Source organism: Microcaecilia unicolor, chromosome 2, assembly GCF_901765095.1.
Source record: "Microcaecilia unicolor chromosome 2, aMicUni1.1, whole genome shotgun sequence".
Taxonomy (NCBI): domain Eukaryota; kingdom Metazoa; phylum Chordata; class Amphibia; order Gymnophiona; family Siphonopidae; genus Microcaecilia; species Microcaecilia unicolor.
The window spans coordinates 365,604,947-365,629,697 of record NC_044032.1 but is presented as its reverse complement, the minus strand read 5'-3'; positions in this window follow the sequence as shown (position 1 = coordinate 365,629,697).

Sequence of the window (24,751 nt, the reverse complement as noted above, 5' to 3'; positions counted from 1 at the left end):
GGGGTCCCAGCTCATTATATCATGCATTATGGCAATGCCCCAAGGTGCACATGTTTTGGCAGAGGGTAAGAGGGTTCTTGATTCGATTGGGGAATAGAATTCAAGGAACGGAGAGGCAGTTTCTGTTGGACCAACCAAGAGCGTTTGCTCCATTATGTGCCCCTGCTATAATGTTATGCAAGAAGTTGAGCTTGGTAGCTCGGAAATGCATTATGCAATACTGGGTATCATCGGAGGGGCCAGCTTATTGGCACTGGCGCAATCAGGTGCATCTCCTGGCCTCTTGGGAGGCTAGAGATTCAAAACAATTGCCTAAGCGAAGAGTACGTTTTCTTCAGATTTGGACGCCATACCTGCAAATTCTTAGCCCGAGGGGACGTAGTCTGCTTGTTAACGCCTGATAAATAGTGGAATAATGGAAGAGTATGGGTAGCCTGGAGTAGTAATTTAGCCTAGAGCGGTATTCTGCTTGCACGGGGGGGAGGTATTGGGTGGGGGGTTGGAGGGGTTGAGTGAGGTGTACAGGGCTAAAGCCTGGCAATGCTCTAGAGCTGTGATGTTTAGTTTTCTGGTATTTTATGGTAAGCACTATTTCACCTAACGAGGTATTTAAAGTGTATGATATTAGGAACAAAAGTCATTTAACATCTAATATTAGCACTTGCCAAGGAATTGTTAAGAGGGGAGGGGGGAGAAAATGGGGAAGAAAAGTGCTTGGCGATGTTGAATATGTTGCTAGTATGTTGTTTTGTCTATCAATTAATGCTATATGAATATTCTAAGTTAATTTGAACTGTGCTAATCGTCAATAAAACAGTTTAAACATAAAGTTGTTGCTGGGTGGTTAGATGTATTTGCTGAAAGGGTCTGTGCATTTCCCTTTTATTTAGCTGCTGCTGTGCCGATATTTTGAAGGGGGGTTCGTTTAAATTTGTTGCTGGGTGGTTAGATGCATTTGCTGAAAGGCTTTGTGCATTTCCCTTTTATTTGGCTGCTGCTGTGCCGATATTTTGAAGGGGGGTTCATTTAAAGTTGTTGCTGGGTGGTTAGATAGAGTTGCTGAAACGCTCTGGGCATTTTCCTTTTGTTTTGCTGCTGCTGTGCTGATATTTTGTAGGGTGGATCTTTTTTCCTGGGGCGTTTTTTTTTTTTTGTACTTGGGGACGATTGTGTAGGTCCCCGAGCGGGGCTGGATGTTCCATTTGCGTTTTTTCGACAGGTGAGGCAGTGTCGGGGGCCGGTTCTTTGAGGAGCGCTGCGATAGCCAGCGTGTAGTTTTTGTACTCCCGGGGAAGATTGGGCACGTCCCTGGGAGTGAAGTGCTGCAGCGAGCGGGTGCAGTGTTTTCGGGGTGTGGGTGGAGGGGTGGAGTTGTGGCAACATGTTGTGCTGAGCGTCTGTTGCTTGCATCCCATTCCACCAGTGGAGTGGCTGTGGCAGCTGGTTGAGGCTTTTTTGGGGGCCGGAGCACTGTGAGAGGCATTTGTGCTGTAGGCATTACATACCTGGAGAAGGAGCACAGGCGTCAGTGATATTCCTTGTCTCACAGCTCCACAGAATCTGCTCGTTCGCACTGTTCTTTCTCCTCCCTTATTCTGCTTCTGTTGGTTTTCATTGGTTCCTTTACAGTGCATTTGGTTGCATGGCATTGGTTTGGCGGTCGCGTAGTAAGGGGTTGTCGGTGCCATTCCTTCTGTGTCGGTGTCCCGCCCTAGACGTCATCACGTTCGACGCGTGGGCGGGGCAGACACTCATGGTGGAAAATTGATCTCTGGCGCCTCACTTTTAGAACGTTGAGAAAGTGAGGCTTCATTAGAACGTTGGCGGTGTGTTTTATATAGAGAGAAGATATGTATAACTTAACTGGTTAACTAGCTACTCAGTGCTGTTAATTATGGCTTTGAGATTTACATGCAAAACAGTGAGTGTATTCTATGCCCCTGCAACCTTAGGACACACGTTTTCGGACTGTCCTGAAATGCAAGTCTTTTGGAAGAATATATTGCAAACAAAGTTAATAAAGGGGATGGGACGACTTCCCTATGAGGAAAGGCTAAAGCGGCTAGGGCTCTTCCCTTTGTCCCGCCCATCCTAGAAATAGTGTATTATTACCTCGTCCATTCAATAACATTCTATGGCCTTTTCCTCCAGAAAGCCGTCTAACCTTTTTTTTAAGTCCGTTAAGTTAACCGCCTTAACCACTTTTTCCAGCAGTTATAGAAGAAAAGTTTTAGGACTCTTAACAGCCTCAGTCCCTCAAATAGTTTAGTAAGAAAAGTTTTAGACCACAGGCAGACTGCTACTAAACCAAACCAGCTCTAAGAATCCCACAGGTTTAAGGAAAGTGAAGCTCCCTCACTTACCACCTGGATATACACTAATCACCCCTCCTCCTCTATCTGTTATGCAAATGTTATACTTCACTGGGTAGAGAAAAGCACAGCCCCAGAGAGCACTCCCCACATGAATCTGAGGAGTGCTCTCTGGGGCTGTGCTTTTCTCTACCCAGTGAAGTAAGCCATTTCATTTGCATTAACAGAGTCTAGCGGGCACTGCAGGATCTGGTTTTCATTCCTTGTCATCAAGCAGATGCAGCCATTACAGATGGGTTGTGTCCATCAACCAGCAGAGGGAGATAGAGAGCACACTTTTTTCAGTGCCTCATACCAGCTTGCTCCACTGCCTCTCTTCAGTTTTCTCTATCTCCCCTAGCAGAGTGGCTGCAGCTTCTTCGAGCTCCATCTAAAATCTGCCTGGAGGTTGCTCCTGTGCTTTTGCCAGTTGTTAGCAGGGGTGTTGGAGGCTATAGCAGATTCACTTTAAAGGCACATAGGTTCGCCCTTTCCCTGCCTTTCCCACTCACCTGAGCCTCCGGAGTTCTATTTACCTCTGCTTTCCTCACAACGTTAAAAAAAAAAAAAAAAGGAACAGAGGTTTTTCCTTGCCTTTTTCTGTGGGACCGGAGCTGTGATACTCGGTCCAGTGAGGTAAGAGTGTTTTCTGACTCCTCCGGGGTGGGTCCGCGATCGGGGCGATTTTGAATTTTACCGCCGTTTTCGGCGATGGCTGCGGAGACAGTAAAGCGCTGTTCCAAGTGTGGCAAGCGCAGATCAGCAGCGGGGCTCTGTAAATCATGTTGTACAGACGTTAGAGCCGGTCCGAGCATGGCGAGCGACGATTCTTCGCGCTCTGAGCAGGCAGCAGATGCCATTTTGAATTTACCACATGGCGTGACCTCCGCTGAGACGAAGAGTCCTGAGCCCGGGGGGAGGCCTCGGAGTGAGGCTGATATGGGAGCTACTAGCCCCAGCAGAGATCCGGGTGCCCAGGGTGAGTTTTTCTCCCCTGATTTTGCCTTATTAATGCATAAAGCATACATGCTTAAAAGAGCTCTCCCACAAAGCCCGGCATGGGCCTCTTCTAATGCCCCCCCGGTGGATTCTAGCCTGGGTATGCCCTCTGAGGCGTTATTCCCTGATAATTGGCAGAATATGAAGCGCAGAAGGGCTCATTCCCCTTCAGAAAGTGCTGCACCTCCCCCCCCCCCCCCCCCCCCCCCCCCCGTGGTCGGGCTGCGAGGATTCGGAGGACTCTGGCAGGCCTTCATGGTCTGAGGAGCCAGAGTCTGGTGCAGAAGTGACTCAGGATCTGGACGATCCCTCCGCGGTGAGGATTTTCCACCGTGATGAGCTGCCAGCGCTTATTTCTGATGCCCTGCAGGCTCTCCCTATTGAGGACCCTGCCAGTGGCACAGCCTCCTCTGTGAATCCTAGGATGGCTAGTACCAAAAAGCCTGCTCAAGCCTTTCCTTTGCATGACTCCATCCAAGAGCTTATTTCGGCTCAATGGGCTGACCCCGAGGGACCTTTGAAAGTTTCCAGGGCTATGGGGCAATTATACCCTCTGAGTGAAGAGCATATGGCTCGCTTTGCTATGCCTAAAGTGGATGCCCTAGTCACAGCTGTGACAAAGAGAACTACCCTCCCTGTTGAAGGAGGTGTTGCCCTGAAGGATATTCAAGACCATAGACTGGAATCACTACTACTACTACTACTTAGCATTTCTATAGCGCTGCCAGGGTTACGCAGCGCTGTACAAGTTTAAACATGGGGAAGGATGGTCCCTGCTCAAGAGAGCTTACAATCTAAAGGTAACAAGCTATATAGTCAGTGTAGAGTGGCTAGGCGCCAAAAGCAAGGGAGAAGAGATGGGCTTTGAGTAAGGACTTGAAAATGGGCAGGGAGGGTGCATGGCGTATGGGCTCGGGAAGTCTGTTCCAGGCATAAGGTGAAGCGAGGCAGAAGGGGCGGAGTCTGGAGTTAGCGGTGGTGGAGAAGGGTACAGATAGGAGTGATTTGTCCTGAGAGCGGAGGTTACGGGTGGGGACATACGGGGAGAGGAGGGTAGAGAGGTAATGGGGGGCTGTAGATTGAGTGCACTTGAAGGTCAGTAGGAGAAGCTTGAACTGTATACGGTAGTGGATCGGGAGCCAGTGAAGCGACTTGAGGAGAGGGGTGATATGAGAGTATCGGTTCACACGGTAGATGAGACGTGCGGCGGAATTTTGGACAGATTGGAGGGGGGATAGGTGGCTAAGTGGGAGACCAGTGAGGAGGAGGTTGCAATAGTCGAGACGAGAGGTAACGAGTGAGTGGACGAGGGTTGGGTGGTCTGTTCAGAGAGGAATGGGCGAATTTTGCTAATATTATAGAGGAAGAAGCGGCAGGTCTTAGCTGTCTGCTGGATATGGGCAGAGAAGGTGAAAGGAGAGGGAGGAGTCGAAAATGACTCCGAGATTGCGGGCTGAAGAGACGGGGAGGATGAGGGCGTTGTCAACGGAGACGGGAAGTGGGGGAAGAGGAGAGGAGGGTTTGGGTGGAAAGACAAGGAGCTCAGTCTTTGCCGTGTTTTTTGTCTATTAGATTGTAAGCTCTTTGAGCAGGGACTGTCTTCTATGTTTGTGCAGCGCTGCGTATGCTTTGTAACGCTATAGAAATGCTAAATAGTAGTAGTAGTAATGTTCAGTTTCAGATGCCGGTTGGACATCCAGGCAGCGATGTCTGAAAGGCAGGCCGAGACTTTGACCTGGGTTTCGACTGTGATGTCGGGAGTGGAGAGGTAAAGCTGGGTATCATCGGCATAGAGATGGTACTGGAAACCATGTGATGAGATCAGCGAGCCCAGGGAAGAGGTATATATCGAGAAAAGAAGCGGTCCAAGGACAGATCCTTGAGGAACCCCAACAGAGAGCAGGATGGGGGTGGAAGAGGAGCCATTAGAAAATACTCTGAAGGTGCATTGGGAAAGATACGAGAAGAACCAGGAGAGGTCGGAGCCCTGGAACCCGAATGCGGACAGTGTGTCAAGAAGTAAATTATGATTGACGGTGTCAAAGGCGGCAGATAGGTCGAGGAGGATGAGGATGGAATAGTGACCTTTGGATTTGGCAAGGAACAGGTCATTGCAGACTTCAGAGAGTGCTGTTTCTGTCGAGTGTAGTGGGCGAAAGCCGGATTGAAGCGGATCGAGGACGGCCTGAGAGGAGAGGAAATCAAGGCAGCGGCTGTGGACAGCGCGTTCAAGTAATTTGGAGAGGAAGGGTAGAAGGGAGATGGGGCGGTAATTGGAGGGACAGGTGGGGTCAAGTGATCGTTTTTTTAGAAGTGGTGTGACTACAGCGTGCTTGAAGGTGTCAGGGACAGTAGCAGTGGAGAGAGAGAGGTTGAGGATGTGACAGATTGAGGGGTTAACCGTAGGAGAGATGTTGGTGAGCAGATTGGTGGGAATGGGATGAGAGGATCAGGTGGTGCACTTAGAGGAAGAAAGAAGGCGAGCAGTTTCCTCTTCGGTGATCTCGGGGAAGGAGGAGAAGGAGGCCGGGTTAGGTTGGTTGAGGGGGTGGGTTAAGAAATCACAGGGAGGAGAAGGCTTGGAAGTGAATTCGAGGTTTATCTTCTGCACTTTATCATGAAAGTAGTCAGCAAGTGTTTGAGGGGGAGAGTGAGGGGGAGTGGGGGCGGAGGGTACCTTAAGTAGGGAGTTGAGGGTGGCGAAGAGGCGACGAGGGTTGGAGCTAAGAGAATTGGTTAATTGAGAATAATATTCCTGTTTGGCAAGGAATAGGGAGGACTGGAAGGAGGATAGCATGAATTTGTAATGGGTGAATTCTGACAGGGTGCGAGATTTCCTCCAGAGTCGTTCAGCAGATCGGGTGCAGGAGCGAAGGTAACTGATGCAAGGGGTTAACCAGGGCTGGGGATTAATGCGCTTAGTGGGGCGAGAGACAGATGGTGCTAGGGTATCCAGAGCAGTGGAGAGAATTTCATTGTAGGTAGAGACAGCCGTGTCGACAGATTCAGAAGACGAGATGGAAGGGAAGAGATTGGAGATGTGAGAGGATAGGGTAGGGGTTATAGTTGGGCGAGGTTGAGGGGGAGGATGATGAAGTGTGAAGGTGATTAGGTGATGATCTGAGATAGGAAGGACTGAGGTGCAGAAATTGGAAGGTGAGCAGGAAGAGAAGAGAACGAGGTCGAGACAATGGCCATCACGGTGAGTAGGGGTGGTAGAGCATAGTTGGAGGTTAAAGGAGGATATCAGAGTGAGGAATTTAGAAGCGTAGGAGTTGGATGGGTTGTCAACGTGAATGTTAAAATCGCCAAGAATGAGGGATGGAGATGCGGGGTCAAGAAAGACGGTGAGCCAAGCGTCGAAGTCAGTAAGGAATGAAGAGAGGGGCTTATCAGGGGGGCGGTAGATGACTGCAACTCTGAGTGGTAATGGGTAGAATAGCCGGATGGAGTGTGCTTCAAAGGACGAGAAGCAGTGAGACTGGGGTGGGAGGAGGGGTTGGAAACTACAGGAGGGCGAGAGAAGTAGCCCGACGCCTCCACCGCGGCCATCTGGGCGGAGAGTGTGGGAGAAGAGATAACCTCCATGACAGAGGGCCGCAACCGAGGCAGAGTCGTCAGAGGAGAACCAGGTTTCAGTTAGGGCGAGCAGATGAAGGGAACGAGAGATGAAGAGATCATGGGTGAAGGGCAGTTTGTTGCAGATCGAGTGGGCATTCCACAGGGTACATGAGAAGGGGAGGGAAGAGGGGGGGAGGAGGGGAATAGAAACGAGGTTGGAGACATCACGGAAACATTTGCATGGATAGGAGGACAGGTGAGGGGGGCCTGGATTAGGATTAATGTCTCCCGCGGATAGCAGGAGAAGGAGCAGGAGAGTGCGGAGGAGGGTGGGGGAGGTCGGGCGACGAAGGCGGGGTGCACTCAGGAGGAATGGTGAAGGGTTAATGGCAGGAAGGAGGTGTTGAAGATTAAGGGCTAGGAAGGAGGAGGGGGACAAGAGAGATGGTGAGGTGGTGAGGGATGGGGGTGAGTAGGGTATAGCCGAGGCGGGCAGGACCGGAGGGCACACAGGTGGGCAATGAGTTCCAGCGGTAGACAGCGGTAGGGGGATGGAAAAAAGATTAGGAAGGGACAGGGCAAGGAAGAGGATGTGGACAGGGGCCATAAGAAGTGATTGTAACAGGTGTAAGTGTAGTGACTGGGCTGAGAAGCAGATGGATGGAGCGGAGAGCCGGAGGCTTGGAATTGGAGAGATATAAGGACTGGAGAGCAGGTAAGTCAATAGCTGACAAGTTAGCAGGCAGGCAAGTGAGGCAGTGGCTGCCAAGCTTGCAGGCGGGCTGGAGCAAGCTGGTGCGGATGGACAGGGACGAGCCGGAAGAGGCTGGGGGGCAGGTAAGTCAATGGCTGACAAGTTAGCAGGTAGGCAAGTAAATCAATGGGTGACAAGCTAGCAGGCGGGTTTAGGCATGCTGGAGCCGATGGACAGTAACGAGCAGGGAGATGCTGGAGAGCAGGTAAGACAAGGGCTGACAAGTTAGAGGCAGGCAGGTAAGTCAATGGCTGACAAGCTAGTAGGCGGGCTGGAGCATACTGATGCAGAAGGACAGGAACGAGCAGGGAGAAACTGGAGAGCAGGTAAGTCAGTGGCTAATGAGTTGGCAAGCTAGCAGGCAGGCAAGTAAGTCAATGGCTGACAAGCTAGCAGATGGGCTGGAACAAGCTGGTGCAGGTGAATAGGAACGAGCAGGGCGAAGCTGGAGCAAGCAGGCTGGAGCAGATGGACTGAAACAAGCAGGGAGAAGCAGGTTCAGGTGGATTGGAACACGCTGGAGCAGATGTACTGGAGCAGGCCGGCTGGAGCAGGTGTACTGGAGCAGGCAGGCTGGAGCAGGTGTACTGGGACAAGCAGGGAGAAGCTGGTTCAGGCGGACTGGAACACGCTGGAGCAGATGTACTGGAGTAGGCAGGCTGGAGCAGGTGTACCGGAGAAAGTAGGCTGGAGCAGATAGGCTGGAACAAGCAGGGAGAAGCTGGAGCAGGCGAACTGGAACACTGGAGCAGGCAGGGGAAGCTGGATCGGCGGACTGGAACAAGCTGGGGTCGATCGGACTGGAACAAGATGGGCTCAGACGGACTGGAATAAGATGGGCCCAGGTGGACTGGAACAAGCTGGGATCAGGTGGACTGGAACAAGATGGGTTCGGGCGGACTGGAACAAGATGGGGTCGGGCGGACTGGAACAAGCTGGGGTCAGGCGGACTGGAACAAGCTGGGGTCAGGCGGACTGGAACAAGCTGGGATCAGGCAGACCGGGACAAGCTGGGATCAGGCGGACCGGAACAAGCTGGGATCAGGCGGACTGGAACACGCTAGGCAGCTGGACTGGAACATGCTAGGGCAGCTGGATTGGAGCAAGCAGGCCGGGGCAGATGACCGGATCAAGCAGGGAGGAAGCCGGATCAGCGGACTGGAACAAGCTGGAACCGTCAGACTGGATCAAGCAGGCAGAGAGAAGCTGGCTCAGGTGGACCAGGGAAAGCTAGAGCAGCTGGGCTGCTCTCAGAGCAACCGATCTAGGCTGCCCTCAAGCAGCAGAGCCATCAGGGTGCTTGTGGAAGACAGCCTCGCGCCACCCCAGCAGCCTAGTCAGGAAAACTCGTGGTGCAGGCAGGCGAAGTCACTTCGACTCCAGCCGACACGGTCCCGGGCAGTTCCTGCCGGGGGGCGCGATGGCCGAGGGTGAGCTTACGGATCGGCGAACTCAGTGCCAACCTCCAGGTCTTTTGCTGTCGTAATTCCTTCTCTGACGCGCCTATTGGGATCGCTTCGGCGGCTTGATGGTGCAGCGTGCCTCGCGCTAGGCCTACTCAATGGCCTGCGTTCGGTGCTGCGCTGGTCCACCGGAGAGCATGGCGGCGGCGTGAGAGCTTCGGAGCTCGTGTCTCGGGTTCTCCTGTTGCTCAATTGTGGCAGTGAGGCGGTGAGGAGCACTGGGAAGCCCAGCTTCGGTGATTCTCTGATAGAGCTCCTTATGCGGGGGCAACGGGGTTATTGAAGATCTCTCTGATGTCGCACCGGTTCCTCCGCTGGGTCTGCTGGGCACCAGCCAGGCGGCGGCGGGGTCGGACGTAGGGCCCGGTTCGGTCGGCCTGGAGGTGTACCACCTGTGAGACCCGATCGGCCTTCAGGCGGGAGATGCGGTTGCCGCCTGGTGCCTTTGTTGGGAGGTGTGGGAATTGGTCTCCCCACGTTACACAATCCTCTCCGGCAGCCAGTGGTATCAACGTGGGAGAGGGTCAGTTTATCTCTCTCCGTCTCCGGTGCTGTAAGGGATCAGTTCTTGCCCGAGTCGCTACCACAAGGTGGGTCGGCAGGAGCCTCGGTCAGTCCTCACTGTTGTCTCGCTCGTTTAATCAGCAATTAAACGGTCATTTGAAATTGCAGGTCTCACTATTCGGGCATCTGCATGCAGTTGTTATGCTGCTAGAGCCTGCCTGGCTTGGTTGCAACAGGCAGTGGAACAGCCCGGTGAATGGAGTGGAGCCCTTTTCAGATGTGTTTCCGCGGATGGAGTCGGCCTTGTCCTTTCTTGCTGACGCCCTTTATGATATTGTCAGAGCTTCGGCTAAACACATGGCAGTAGCAGTGGCGGCTCGCCGTCTTCTTTGGCTACGGCATTGGGCGGCGGACATGGCCTCTAAGCAAAGGTTGGTGAAGTTGCCCTTTCAAGGCCTTCTCCTGTTTGGTGAGGAGTTGGAGAAAATTGTGAAGGGCCTGGGTGAGGCTAAACTCCAGCGCTTGCCCGAAGATAGGCCTCGGCCTTCCTCTAAGGGCGCGGCGGTCCACTCCTCTTACAGACCTCGCTTCCGTGAAGCTCGAAGGTACCGCCCGGGGTGTTCTGCTGGGTTCACTTCTCGTGCCCGTTTTCAGCAGAGGAACTCCTTTCGCTCGGACAAACGTTCCACAGCCACTGGCTCAAGGCCTGGAGTTCAGGGGCGACCCTCTCAATGATGGTGTGCCGGCCCTCTCCTCGAGTCCTGTCATCGGAGGACATCTTTCCCTCTTTGCCGAGGAGTGGGCCAACATTTCCTCAGATCAGTGGGTCTTGGACCTGATCAGAGACGGTTACAGAATAGAATTCGACGCCCCTGTATGAGATGTGCTTGTGGAGTCCCGATGCGGTTCTGCCGCCAAACGGGCGGTGGTAGAAGAGACTTTACAAGGTCTGATTCAGATAGGGGCCGTGTCCCCGGTACCTCCTGCTGAACACGGCTGCGGCCGCTACTCCATCTACTTTGTGGTGCCGCGAAAAGGAGGGTCTTTTCGCCCTATTCTGGACTTAAAAGAATTAAGTCCCTGAGAGTGCGGCATTTTCACATGGAAACCCTGCGCTCCGTCATTGCGGCGGTACAGCCAGGAGAGTTTCTCACGTCTCCGGACCTGAAAGAAGCTTACTTACACATTCCAATTTGGCCCCCACACCAGAAGTTTCTGAGGTTTGCGGTGATGGGAAAGCATTTCCAGTTCCGGGCCTTGCCTTTTGGCCTCGCCACAGCTCCCCGCACCTTTTCGAAGGTTATGGTGGTAGTAGCTGCCTTTCTAAGGCGAGAGGGTATTCGGGTTCTCCCGTACCTGGACGACTGGCTTATTCGAGCAAACTCTGCTCAGAGAGTCAGCAGGTAACAGCCAGAGTGGTCTCAGTACTTCAATCTCTGGGCTGGGTTGTCAATTTGGCCAAAAGTCACCTGACCCCCTCGCAGTCTCTAGAATATTTGGGGGCCAGGTTCGACACAGCCTCAAGTATGTGTACCTACCCGAGCAAAGGCGGTGCAAGCTTCAGAATCAGGTCCGTCTACTCCTGAGCATGCCCCGCCCGTGAGCTTGGGACATTGTCCAGCTGCTTGGATCGATGACGGCCACCATGGAACTGGTGCCCTGGGCGAGAGCGCACCTGAGACCTCTACAATATGCTCTACTCCAAAGATGGTCTCCAGTATCTCAGGATTACCAATGCAGACTCTCTTGGCTCCCTGCGGCCCGACTCAGCATGGAGTGGTGGCTTTCAGACAGCATGCTGCGGCGAGGAATGCCGCTGGCGCTCCCCGATTGGTGCCTAGTGGTGACAGATGCCAGTCTGAAAGGCTGGGGCGCACATTGCAAGGGGAAGCATGCCCAGGGTCTATGGACACCCGAGGAGTCGGAGTGGTCCATCAACCGCCTAGAGTTGAAAGCGGTGTTTCAGGTGCTTCTGGCCTTTCAAGTGACCTTGGAAGGATTGGCTGTCAGAGTGATGTCGGACAACACGACAGCAGTGGCCTACATAAATTGACAAGGTGGCACTCAGTGCAGAGCTCTAGCCGCGCAGGCCGAACGGATTTGCCACTGGGCCGAGCTGCATCTACAGTTTCTGTCGGCAGCTCACATTGCAGGTCAGAGCAACGTGCAAGCCGATTATCTAAGCAGGCATCAGATCGATCCAGCGGAGTGGGAACTTGCAGACGAAGTGTTCCTGCAGATATGTGCCAAGTGGGACAAGCCCATGATGGATCTAATGGCGACAAGCACCAATGCCAAAGTCCCGTGCTTCTTCAGCAGATGGAGAGATCCTCGCGCGGCGGGGTTGGATGCCTTGGCTCAACCCTGGCCTCCGGGCCTACTGTATATGTTCCCTCCGTGGCCCTTGATAGGGCGAGTGCTCCTGCGGATTCGGCTGCATCCAGGAGAAGTGGTTCTCGTCGCCCCGGATTGGCCCAGGAGGCCTTGGTATGCGGACCTCCGACAGATGCTCGTAGAGGATCCCCTTCAGTTACCTCTGGTTCCCAACCTGTTGTCACAGGGTCCGGTGACCATGGAGGACGCCGGCCGATTTGGTCTTATGGCCTGGCGATTGAGAGGGCGCAATTGAGAGGCAGAGGCTATTCCAATAAAATAATTACCACTCTCCTGCAAGCCCGCAAGCGTTCCACTTCCGTGGCTTATGCCAGGATTTGGCGCCAGTTTGAAGTCTGGTGTGCTTCCAGAGAGACCACACCCCTGCGGGCTCCTGTCTCGCCGATTCTGGACTTTTTGCAGGATGGTGTACAAAGTGGCAGCGTTGGCCTCCCTGCGTGGCAAGGTTGAAGGCGTGTCTTTAGCTGCTCATCCGGATGTGGCACGGTTTCTTAGAGGGGTGCTTCGGCTCCGTCCTCCCATGCATGCACCTTGTCCAGCTTGGAACCTGGGGCTAGTGCTGAAGACCCTTCAGGGTGCTCCCTTTGAACCGCTTCGGCGTGCTTCAGAGAAAGATTTGACACTGAAGGCCGTCTTGTTAGTGGCCATTACTTTGGCGAGACGGGTGTCAGAGCTCCAGGCGCTGTCCTGTAGAGACCCTTTTCTGCAGTTTTCAGAGTCCGGGGTCACGGTTCGGACCGTGCCTTCCTTCTTGCCTAAGGTGGTTTCAGCGTTTCACCTAAACCAACCTATTTTCTTGCCCTCCTTTGTCGAGGAGGAGTTTCCAGAATCTTTTGGGCAATTGCACCTGTTGGACGAGCGCAGGACTCTGCTGCATTATCTGCGAGTTACTAACTCTTTCAGGACCTCTGATCATCTGTTTGTTTTGCTATCAGGTCCTCGCAGAGGGTCTCCAGCGTCTAAAGCCACTATTGCCCGCTGGCTTAAAGAATCTATCTTTTCAGCTTATTTGCTTGCCGGCCAGCCTCCGCCTGATGCCTTTAAGGCGCATTCCACTAGAGGAATTTCCTCTTCTTGGGCTGAAACTGGAGCACTCTCTCTTCAAGAGATTTGTAGTGCAGCAACATGGGCTTCTAAGCTCTCTTTTGCCCGACATTACAGGCTGGATGTGGCTGCCAGGAGGGATGCAAACAAAAAAAGCAAACACTGGGCCTTCAGGATTGAGAAAAATGTAGTCCTTTAATATCACAAATACCCCTCTGAGTAACTCAATACATTATCCCAATTCCTGGGTATTTGTGATATTAAAGGACTACATTTTTCTCAAACCTGAAGGCCCAGTGTTTGCTTTTTTTGTTTGCCTTGTTGTATTTGTATACTGTTTTCCCTCTCTTTTGTGACTGTATATGCCAGGAGGGATGTACATTTTGGAGCGCAAGTGCTGGCGCGTGGTGTGGCTTGTTCCCACCCTTCTAGGGATTGCTTTGATACATCCCATCTGTAATGGCTGCATCTGCTTGATGACAAGGAAGGGAAAATTAGGTTCTTATCGTGATAAATTTTCTTTCCTTTAGTCATAGCAGATGCAGCCATGATCCCTCCCTGTCTGATGCTATCTGCTGTAAATCTATTTCAGGTTCTGTTCGTGTTTCCTGGAGATTCCGTCCTTGGGAGAAAGTCGGAAAACAGTCTTCAGGATTCTTGTTCAATTAAAGGAGGATGACTTAATTCCCTCCAGTTTCATGTTTTGGAGGATGAGTTTATTCCCTCCGGGAGGATGAGTTTATTCCCTCCAGTTATGTCTCAGTGGAGGATGAGTTTATGCCCTCCGGGAGGATGTTTCCTTCCCTCCATTCTGAGTTAATGCCCTTTGTTGTATGGCCATCGTTCGCTGTGAGGAAAGCTCATGTTATTCCCATTGCGGTTTGCCATACTGCTTTGGAAGCTTCAATTACTGAAGAGAGGCAGTGGAGCAAGCTGGTATGAGGCACTGAAAAAGTGTGCTCTCTATCTCCCTCTGCTGGTTGATGGACACAACCCATCTGTAATGGCTGCATCTGCTATGACTAAAGGAAAGAAAATTATCACGGTAAGAACCTAATTTTCCCTTATAACGTAGCGATAGGGTGGATAGGATAGGAGGAGGGGTAGCACTGTATGTAAATGAGAACCTTGACTCGGATAGGCTGCAAATATTGCAGGAGACAAAACCCCTATTGGAATCTTTGTGGATTGAAATTCCACATGAAAAGGGGAAAAGGACGGTGATAGGAGTGTACTACCGTCCGCCTGGCCAGGACGAGCGGACGGACGCAGCGATGTCAAAGGAAATTAGGGAAGCGAATAAATTGGGCAATGTAATATTTAATGGGTGATTTCAATTATCCACATATAGACTGGGTTAATGTAACATCGGTACACGCTAGGGAGGTGAAATTTCTTGATGAAATCAAGGACGGCTTCATGGAACAGCTGGTTCAGGAGCCCACAAGAGAAGGAAAAATACTAGACTTAGTCATTACTGGAGCTCATGATCTGATGCGGGGGGGGGGGGGGGGGGTAACGGTGCGAGGGCCGCTTGACAACAGTGATCATAATATGATCAGTTTTGATATTGGCATTGAAGTAAGTGAACTTAGGAAATCAAATACACTAGCGTTTAACTTTAGAAAAGGTGATTACGACAAAATGAGAAAAACGGTGAAAAAAAGACTGAAAGGTGCAGCTCGCAGGGTAAACTTGCATCAGGTGTGGATGCTGTTTATGTTTCAACAATTTTTTACTGATGAGGTCACATGGTATACAATTCCATCTCAGTCAATATAAATCGTATAACAGCGAAGTCTGGTACACATTACTAAACCTGAAACGTCCATCATCAATGTTTTCAAAACTTTTCTCCCCTATCCCTTCCTTCTTGTCTTCTCCTATATTTATAATGTGAACATGTATAATTACTGTGCAGTTGCATAACTATTAAGAATAAACTTTTATATGAAACTCCAATATTTATAACTCGTGTTTTACTCAGTGTATTATCCCAACAGTATTTACTGGCGGGTCCTCTTGATGTGCTCCTTCAAAGGATTGTTCTCCTTTTTAATAATACACATGTCCCTCTATTATGCATTGAACATTACCCTTCCCACTCCTATTCCCCCCCCCCAACCTCCCTCCCCCTCCTTCTACTCGCATAAAATGTTCTCTACACATCATGGTTAGTTACCTCTATCTCTGCACATGCTATTACTACAGGCGTGGATGCTGTTTAAAAACACCATCCTGGAGGTACAGGACAAATATATTCCGCATATTAGAAAAAGGGGAAAAAAGACCAAACGTCAGCCGGCGTGGCTAAACAGTAAGGTAAAGGAAGTCATTAGAACCAAAAAACAATCATTCAGAAAGTGGAGAAGAGAACCGACTGAAAGTAACAAGATAAAACATAAGGAATGCCAAGCCAAATGCAAAGCGGAGATAAGGAGCGCTAAAAAGGACTTTGAAAAAAAGTTAGCGTTGGAAGCGAAAATACATAGTAAAATTTTTTTAGATACATTAAAAGCAGGAAGCCGGCTAAAGAATCAGTTGGGCCGCTGGACGAAAATGGTGTTAAAGGGGCAATCAGGGAAGACCGAGCCGTAACAGAAAAATTAAATGAATTCTTTGCTTAAGTCTTCACCGAGGAGGATTTGGGAGGGACACCGGTGTCGGAAAAAATATTTGAAGCGGGCGAGTCGGAGAAACTAAACAAATTCTCTGTAAACTTGGAGGATGTAATGGGTCAGTTCTGCAAACTGAAGAGTAGTAAATCGCCAGGACCTGATGGTATTCATCCCAGAGTATTAATAGAACTGAAAAATGAACTTCTAGAGCTACTGTTAGTAATATGCAATCTATCCCTAAAATCGAGTGGGGTACCGGGAGACTGGAGGGTAGCCAATGTTACGACTATTTTTTTTAAGGGTTCCAGAGGAGATCCGGGAAATTATAGACCGGTGAGTCTGACGTCAGTACCGGGCAAAATGGTAGAGGCTATTATCAAGAATAAAATTACGGAGCACGTACAAAAACATGGGCTGATGAGACAAAGTCAGCACGGATTTAATGAATGGAAGTCTTGCCTCACCAATCTACTGCATTTTTTTTGAGGGGTGAACAAACGTGGACAATGGGAAGCCGGTGGATATTGTGTATCTGGATTTTCAAAAGGCGTTTGACAAAGTGCCTCATGAAAGACTCCTGAGGAAACTGGAGAGTCATGGGATCGGAGATAGGGTATTACTATGGATTAAGAGCTGGTTGAAAGTTAGGAAGCAAAGAGTAGGGTTGAATGGTCAGTATTCTCAGTGGAGAAGGGTAGTTAGTGGGGTAACGCAGGGGTCTGTGTTGGGACCGCTGCTTTTTAATGTGGCACTAATGAGTTACTTGTTGGGCAGACTGGATGAACCGTACAGGTCTTTTTGTGCCGTCATCTACTATGTTAACATATTTATAAATGACCTAGAGATGGGAGTAACTAGTGAGGTAATTAAATTCGCAGATGACACAAAATTATTCAGGGTCGTCAAGTCGCAGGAGGAGTGTGAAAGATTACAGGAGGACTTCGCGAGACTGGGGAATTGGGCGTCCAAGTGGCAGATGAAGTACATTGTTGACAAGTGCAAAGTGATGCATGTTGGTAAGAGGGACCCGAATTACAGCTATGTCATGCAAGGTTCCGCGTTAGGAGTTACGGACCTAGAAAGGGATCTGGGAGTCATCGTTGATAAGACGTTAAAAATGTCTGCCCAGTGTGCTGCCGCGGCTAAGAAAGCGCACAGAATGTTGAGTATTATTAGGAAAGGGATGGAAAACAAACACAAGGATGTTATAATGCCGTTGTATCGCTCCATGGTGCGACCGCACCTCGAGTATTGTGTCCAGTTCTGGTCGCCGCATCTCAAAAAAGATATAAAGGAATTAGAGAAGGTGCAGAGAAGGGCGAAGAAAATGATAAAGGGAATGGAACGACTTCCCTATGAGGAAAGGCTGAGAAGGTTAGGGCTCTTCAGCTTGGAGAAAAGGCGGCTGAGGGGTGATATGATAGAAGTCTACAAGATAATGAGCGGAGTAGAGCGGACAGATGTGAAGCATTTGTTTACACTTTCAAACAACAACAAAACCAGGGGACACAAGATGAAGCTAGAATATGGTAGATTTAAAACAAATAGGAGAAAGTTTTTCTTTACTCAGCGTGTAGTTAGACTCTGGAACTTGTTGCTGGAGAATGTAGTGACAGCAGCTGGCCTTACAGAATTTAAAGGGGGTTTGGACAGATTCCTGAGGGAAAAGTCCATTGAACATTATTAATTTTTTTTTTTTTTTTGGGGGGGGGGGGGGGTTGCTGGGTTCTTGTAGCCTGGATTGGCCACTGTCGGAGACAGGATGCTGGGCTTGATGGACCCTTGGTCTTTTCCCAGTATGGCGGTGCTTATGTACTTATGCACACTGCAGCTTCATTGCATGCCCCCTTGTCCTAGTATTTTTGGAAAGCGTAAACAGACGCTCCACATCGACCCGTTCCATTCCACTCATTCTCTTATAGACCTCTATCTTATCTCTCCTCAGCCGCCTATTCTCCAAGCTGAAGAGCCCTGGCCTCTTCAGCCTTTCCTCATAGGGAAGTCGTCCAATCCTCTGTATCTTTGTCGCCCTTTTCTGCACCTTTTCCAATTCCACTATATCTTTTTTGAGGTGCAGCGACCAGAATTGAACACAATACTCGAGGTGCGGTTGCACCATGGAGCGATACAATGGCAGAATAATATCCTTATTTTTGTTTTCAATCCCTTTCCTAATGATACGCAACATTCTATTTGCTTTCCTAGCCACAGCAGCACATTGAGCAGAAGTTTTCAACGCATCATCAATGATGACACCTAGATCCCTTTCTTTGTCCGTGACTCCCAATGCTGAACCTTGCATGACATAGTTATAGTTTGGGTTCCTCTTTCCCACATGCATCACTTTGCACTTGTTCACATTAAACGTCATCTGCCATTTAGATTCCAAGTCTCGTAAGATCCTCTTGTAGTTTTTCACAATCTTCCTGCGATTTGACGACTTTGAATAACTTTGTGTCATCGGCAAATTTGATTACCTCACTAGTTACTCCCATCTCTAGGTCATTTATGAATATGTTAAAAAGCAGAGGTCCCAGCACAGATCCCTGAGGGACCCCACTAACTACCCTTCTCCATTGCGAATATTGACCTTTTAATCCTACTCTATTTCCTATCTTTCAACCAGTTTTTAATCCACAGTAAGACATTACCTCCAATCCCATGTCCCTCTAATTTCCTCTGTAGTCTTTCATGAGGGACTTTATCAAAACACCTTCTGAAAATCCAGATACACAATATCAACCGGATCACCCTTGTCCACGTGTTTGTTTACTCCTTCAAAGAAATGCAGCAGATTGGTGAGGCAAGACTTCCCTTCACTAAATCCATTTTGACTTTGTCCCATTAGTCCATGCTTTTGAATGTGCTCTGTAATTTTGTTCTTGATAATAGTCTCTACCATTTTGCCCAGCACCGACGTCAGACTCACCGGTCTATAATCTCCCGGGTCTCCTTTGGAACCGTTTTTAAATATCGGTGTTACATTGGCCACCCTCCAATCTTCCGGTACCATGCTCGATTTTAAGGATAAATTACAAATGAATAACAGTAGCTTTGCCAGCTCATTTTTTAGTTCTATCGGTACCCTGGGGTGAACACCATCTGGTCCAGGAGATTTGCTGCTCTTCAGTTTGCAGAACTGCTCCATTACGTCTTCCAGGTTTACAGATATTTCATTATGTTTTTCCGACTCTTCAGCTTCAGCAAAGAACTCATTTAGTTTTTCTGCTATTTCTTTGTCTTCCTTGATTGCCCCTTTTACACCCCTGTCATCCAGTGGGCCAACTGATTCTTTTGCCGGTTTCCTGCTTTTAATGTATCTAAAAACCTTTTTACTATCAGTTTTCGCCTCTAATGCCATCTTTCTTTCAAAATCCCTCTTTGCCTTTCTTATCAGCACTTTGCACATAGGCGGTCGGTGGCCCAACTGTTTGGGGAGGCTAAAGGGGGCGGGGTTAGGGGTGGAGCTTATAGCCACAATTAACACAGAAAAAAAATAAGTAAAAATAAAATAGTCACAATACCTTTTATTAAATTTAGATATTAGATATGTATCATATGTCAAAGAATAAAGTGGTTGCTCAAAGCATATACTAACCACAATCGCTCAACTGCAAAACACTATGCACAAATTTATGCAAAAACACACTCAGAACTTTACTGTACCACAACACTAGGCAGACCCTAATACACCAATATACCACCCATATAGAAAATGCAGACCGTCAACAATATGAAACAAGGGATCATAATATCACAATTCTCACGTAGAGCCACAAAACACCCTTTTAGGGTGGATAGTGTTCACAATGAGCTCCTTTTATTAACAACTATATGTAGATCCTTCAAGAGGTAGTGTGTCATGATTTAGGCTCTAAAACCCTTTCCGATGATTTGGTGCCACCTCAGTAGTGCCAATACACAATCTCTCCACTGCAAAACACTATACACAAATTTGTGCAAAAACACACTCATAACCTTAGCAAACCATAACAGCACTAATTCCAAGGACAGGATGAGCTACAACCTTATGCGTGGAAAAGCAGCACTGTAATTACACCGGGTTCTAAAACACCAGTACACAACCTAGTAAAAAAAACCAAAAAGGGCTGTAAATACTACACACTAGTAGAATACTGCACCTTGATTACACATGAAAAACACATGACACAACAGGTATGAAGGCAAAACTGAACTCAGCATGCAGCAATACTAGAAAAATTGAAACTTACATGCAAAGTATCACAGATGCACATTTCCAAAAGCTGACATATTCCAGTTAATAAATTCTGAATAAAATACTTTTTTCTACCTTTGTTGTCTGATCATTTAGTTTTTCTATTCGCTTTGGTCCCAGTGTCTTCTTTCCATTTGATATTTTTTCTCAACATGTCCACCATCCTCCTGTGTCCTTATGCGTCCTGTCTACCATCTGTAGCCCTGTCCCTATCCTTTCTCCAGTTTCAGCATCTGCCCTCAAAGTGTTCCAATCCAGCCGTTACATTCAGCAATTTCCCCTCCATCCAAATCCAGCATGTCTCCCCTCCCCTCCATCCATGTGCATGAACTTCCTCTGTCTTTCCTCCCCTCCATCCATGTCCAGCATTTCTCCTCTCTCCCTTCCACTCCATCCGTGTGCATCTCCTTCCTTTGTCTTTCCTTCCCGCCATCCTTGTTCAACATTTCTCCTCTCTTCCCTCCCCTCCATCCATCCATGTCTTTCTCTTCTACCCTTCCATCCAGTGTCATCCCTCTTTCTCTCTCCATCCTTCTACCCATTACCCTCTCCCAATCCTTCCGTCTATTGTCTCCCTCTCCTTCCATCCATTGTCTCCCTCTATCTCCCCTTCCTTCTAAACAGTTCTCTCTCTCGACCCTTTTCCATTCAGCATGTCCTCTCTGTCCCCATCCTTCCAGTGTCTTTCCTCTTTCCCTCCCTACCCTTATGTCCAGTGTCTTCTCTCTTTCTGCCCCCTCCTTCCAGCATTTTCCCTCTTTCTCCCTCCTTTCATTCAGCATTTCTCCGTCTGACACCTAGGGTCTCCCCCAGTTTCTCCCTAGCAGCTTCTTTCTCTCTCTCCTGCCCATGTCCCCTCTTTCTCTCCTCATCTTTCCACTAATCTCTCTCTCTCTCTCCTCTTCCATCCAGCATCTTCTCTCTGGCTCTCCCATGCTCTCTTCCATGTCCCCTCTTTCTCTCCCCATCTCTCTCTGGCTCTCCCCTGCTCCCTTCCATGTCCCCTCTTTCGCTCCCCATCTCTCTCTGGCTCTCCCCTGCTCTCTTCCATGTCCCCTCTTTCGCTCCCCATCTCTCTCTGGCTCTCCCCTGCTCTCTTCCATGTCTCCTCTTTCTCTCCCCATCTCTCTCTGGCTCTCCCCTGCTCTCTTCCATGTCCCCTCTTTCTCGCCCCATCTTTCTCTGACTCTCTCCTGCTCTTTTGCATGTCCCTGGCTCTCCCCTGCACTTTTCCACTTTCTCTCTCTCTCCACCAGCATCCTCATGCATCCAACCTTTCTCTTCCCTCCCCTTCTTGCTCCCATCACTTTCACTCCTTTCTCCACCCCCCTTTTCCCATTCCCTGCCATTGCTTTCCTTCCTCCCTCTTCCCCTTAGATGTGGCACCTCACATCCTCCTCTCTCCACCCCCTTTCCCTTTGGTCTGGCAGCTGGCTGGCATGATGCATCGCGCCCCCCCCCCCCCCCCGGCCTAGTTCGGTATCGCTCTCCTCCTCCACTCCTGTCATGTCTTTGAACGTCGAGGATTCCTTCCGGTAGCAGCAGAATCGGCAATGATGTAAGCGCTGCTTTCAGCCTGCCCCAGAAGCCTTCTCTGGACAGCGTCCCTCCTACGCGGGAAACTGTACAGAGAGTGCTTCCAGGGCAGGCTGAAAGCAGCGCTTCAATCATTGCCAATTCTGCTGCTACCGGAAGGAATCCTCGACGTTCAAAGACGACGTGACAGGACAGGAGCAGAGGGGGAGAGTGATACCGCAGTAGTCGGGGGGGGGGGGCGGTAATGATCATGCGGTCCACGCACCAGTCGGGGGGGGGAGGGAGGGAGATGTTCAAGGCAGCGGGAGCTGCACCCGGGGCGGTCCGCCCCACCCTTGCTGCACCTCTGGCTGGGGAGGCTTAGCCTCCCCAAGCCTCTTATACCGGGCGCCTATGACTTTGCATCTGACTTGACATTCATTTTGCCGCTTCTTATTTTCTTCATTCGGTTCCTTCTTCCATTTTCTGAAGGATTCCTTTTTAGCTCCAATAGCCTCCTTTACCTCACTTTTTAACTATGCCAGCTGCCGTTTGGTTTTCCGTCCTCCTTTTCTGATACGTGGAATATGTTTGACCTGGGCCTCCAGGACTGTGTTTTTGAACAGCATCCACGCCTGTTGTAGGTTTCTTACCCTCTCAGTCGCTTCTCTTAAGTTTTTTGTTTTTTTTTTACCATTCTTCTCATTTTTTCATATCTTCCTTTTTTTTTTTTTAAAGTTAAACGCTAATTTGACTTCCTATGTTTACCTTTTTGAAAGCAAATTTCAAAGTCGATCATGTTATGATCACTGTTGTCAAGCGGCCCCCGGTCCGTTACCTCCCGTACCAGATCATGCACTCCACAAATGACTAAGTCTAGAATTTTTCCTTCTCTCGTTGGCTCCTGTACCAGTTGCTCCATAAAGCTGTCCTTTATTTCATCAAGGAAGATTACCTCCCTAGTGTGCCCTGTGAATTGATTTGCTCTTTTTCTGACCACTGACAGGTTACTAGTGACCCATGAAATGCATAAGTTAGAAGCTCAGACTAAAAATGTCTGAGCACTGCATTTTCTGTACTTTATGCTTAAAGCTGCATCTTTCTGTCTAAAGGCTCAAACTTAGGAAGTCTGACAGTCTTTCTGTACTTCGAGGTCACGCTGTTCTTGCAAGGAGTGCTCTTCCCCCGCCCTGGCAGAAACGATGCCACTAGGTTACATTCACAAGGACACTGAGAGAGCATACATAGTTTGAAAGCGAAGATGTTTTTAGGTTTTAGATAACACTATGATAAAATTGGGTGCTAGGAAAGTCCCTGTAACGGAATGGCGTCTGCAATCTTCTGCAAAAGAACCTTGGAAATGCTGAGTTCCATAAACATTGTTCTGTGTTCCATAACATTCAGATAATATGTACCATTCTATGTAAACAATAGAGTAAGACAGAAATTAGCTGATGTTACAGAGGAAGTAGCTGACATTGCAAGTTGCAGACTGGATGGGAGGGGGGGATTGATGCTCAATCCACTGTATATAAGGCACCGTTGTGTTGTATCTAGTCGGAGAGCTGAGATGATCAACTGAGTGACACTTCATCACAGAGGTCTCCCTCTCTTAACAAATTGCTGTTGCCTGATTTCTTTACTATTTGTTACCTGACTGATTGTTGTTACACTGATTACTTTGATTAATTACTTCGCCTGATTATTTTGCCTAATTGCTTTATTGCCTTGTTATCATCTATAATTGGTAAGTAATAAAGACTTTCTCCTTCTAAGGAACATGGCCTCTGTCCTCACTGTCACCCCAGATCCTGGGGGGTGGTTGGTCCATGATATTTTAGGGTGAATGTAAGGAGATAGAAACCCTGTTGCCTCACCTGTTCAAATGGTATATTTCTTAGGGAAAGTAGAAATATCAGAGAAATAATTCCCACATAATTTCAGCCCTCTCTGAGACTAGGTTGTCAGAGGGGGCCCCAACAGACTCCACTAAAAACACCTGATGTTACATTAACCCAGTCTATATGGGAGTAATTAAAATCACCTCTTTATTTCAAAAATTGTATAGTTAATTGAGTATTCAAGGGTGACTATGGATATTTAAATATGTAAGAATGTGGAGAAAAAAAGACCTCAGTATAACCGGGCACTCCTCTTTCTTAAAGGACACACCTTTTAGTTAGAGAGGGGACCTGATTAATCATAAGTCTCAAAAAAACTCCATTTACTTTCATATTTTACATGCCATAGTCCCCTTTCAAACACTCCAAAGCAGGGCTTCCCTGTCGGGAGTGGATAACAGAAGGAATTAGATTGCAATTTGACTTGGATTCATGGAAGTGTTTTTTGTTTGGTTCACCATCCAAGATAAGTAACTGTTTTTTCGTTACAGTGTATTTAAGCAATGTCTCTGCTTTGGAGTGTTTGAAAGGGGGCTATGGCATATAAAAAGTAAATGAAGTGGAGTTTTTTTTAGACTTATGATTAATGAGGTCCCCTCTCTAACTAAAAGGTGTGTCCTTTAAGAAAGAGGAGTGTCCGGTTATACTGAGGTCTTTTTTCTCCACATTCTTACATATTTAAATATCCATAGTCACCCTTGAATACTCAATTAACTATAGAATTTTTGAAATAAAGAGGTGATTAGATTCTATACATTCCAAGAAGTTCAGGGTAATTAAAATCACTCGTTATTATTGCGTTGCCTATTTTATTTGCCTCACTAATTTCCTTTAACATGACTGCATCCGTCTGCTCATCCTGGTCGGGCGGTCGGTAGTACACCCCTATAACTGTCCTTTCCCTATCATCAAGCCAATCAATCCATAGACTGGTGGGTTGTGTCCTTCTACCAGCAGGTGGAGATAGAGAGCAATCTTTTGCCTCCCTATATGTGGTCATGTGCTGCCGGAAATTCCCCAGTATGTTCTCTATCTCAGCAGGTGTGTGGTCACACAGCAGCAGCTTTGGCTAGGGCCCAGATGCACTAAATGTTTTTCATCGTTAAATGAGCTCTTAAGGAAGAATTTCCTATCCTTTCCATGCACTAAAGCCTATTTTTCGACGGCAGTAGCAGCTAACGAAACTGGAATGCAAATGAGAAACTACCATTGAAATGTAGACAATTCGGAATGCACTAACCATACCGACGATAGCAACGATTCACTTACCGCCAGAAATTTAACGTCAGCTCAGACCTGTCGTTAAAGCCTGAGCTGTCATCTCCCCACTGTCCCCTGCACGATGAAAAACCAAATTGCTGGCATGTTTTAAAAGAAAAGTGGCTCCCTGCTTCCCTGTGCCTAAAATAA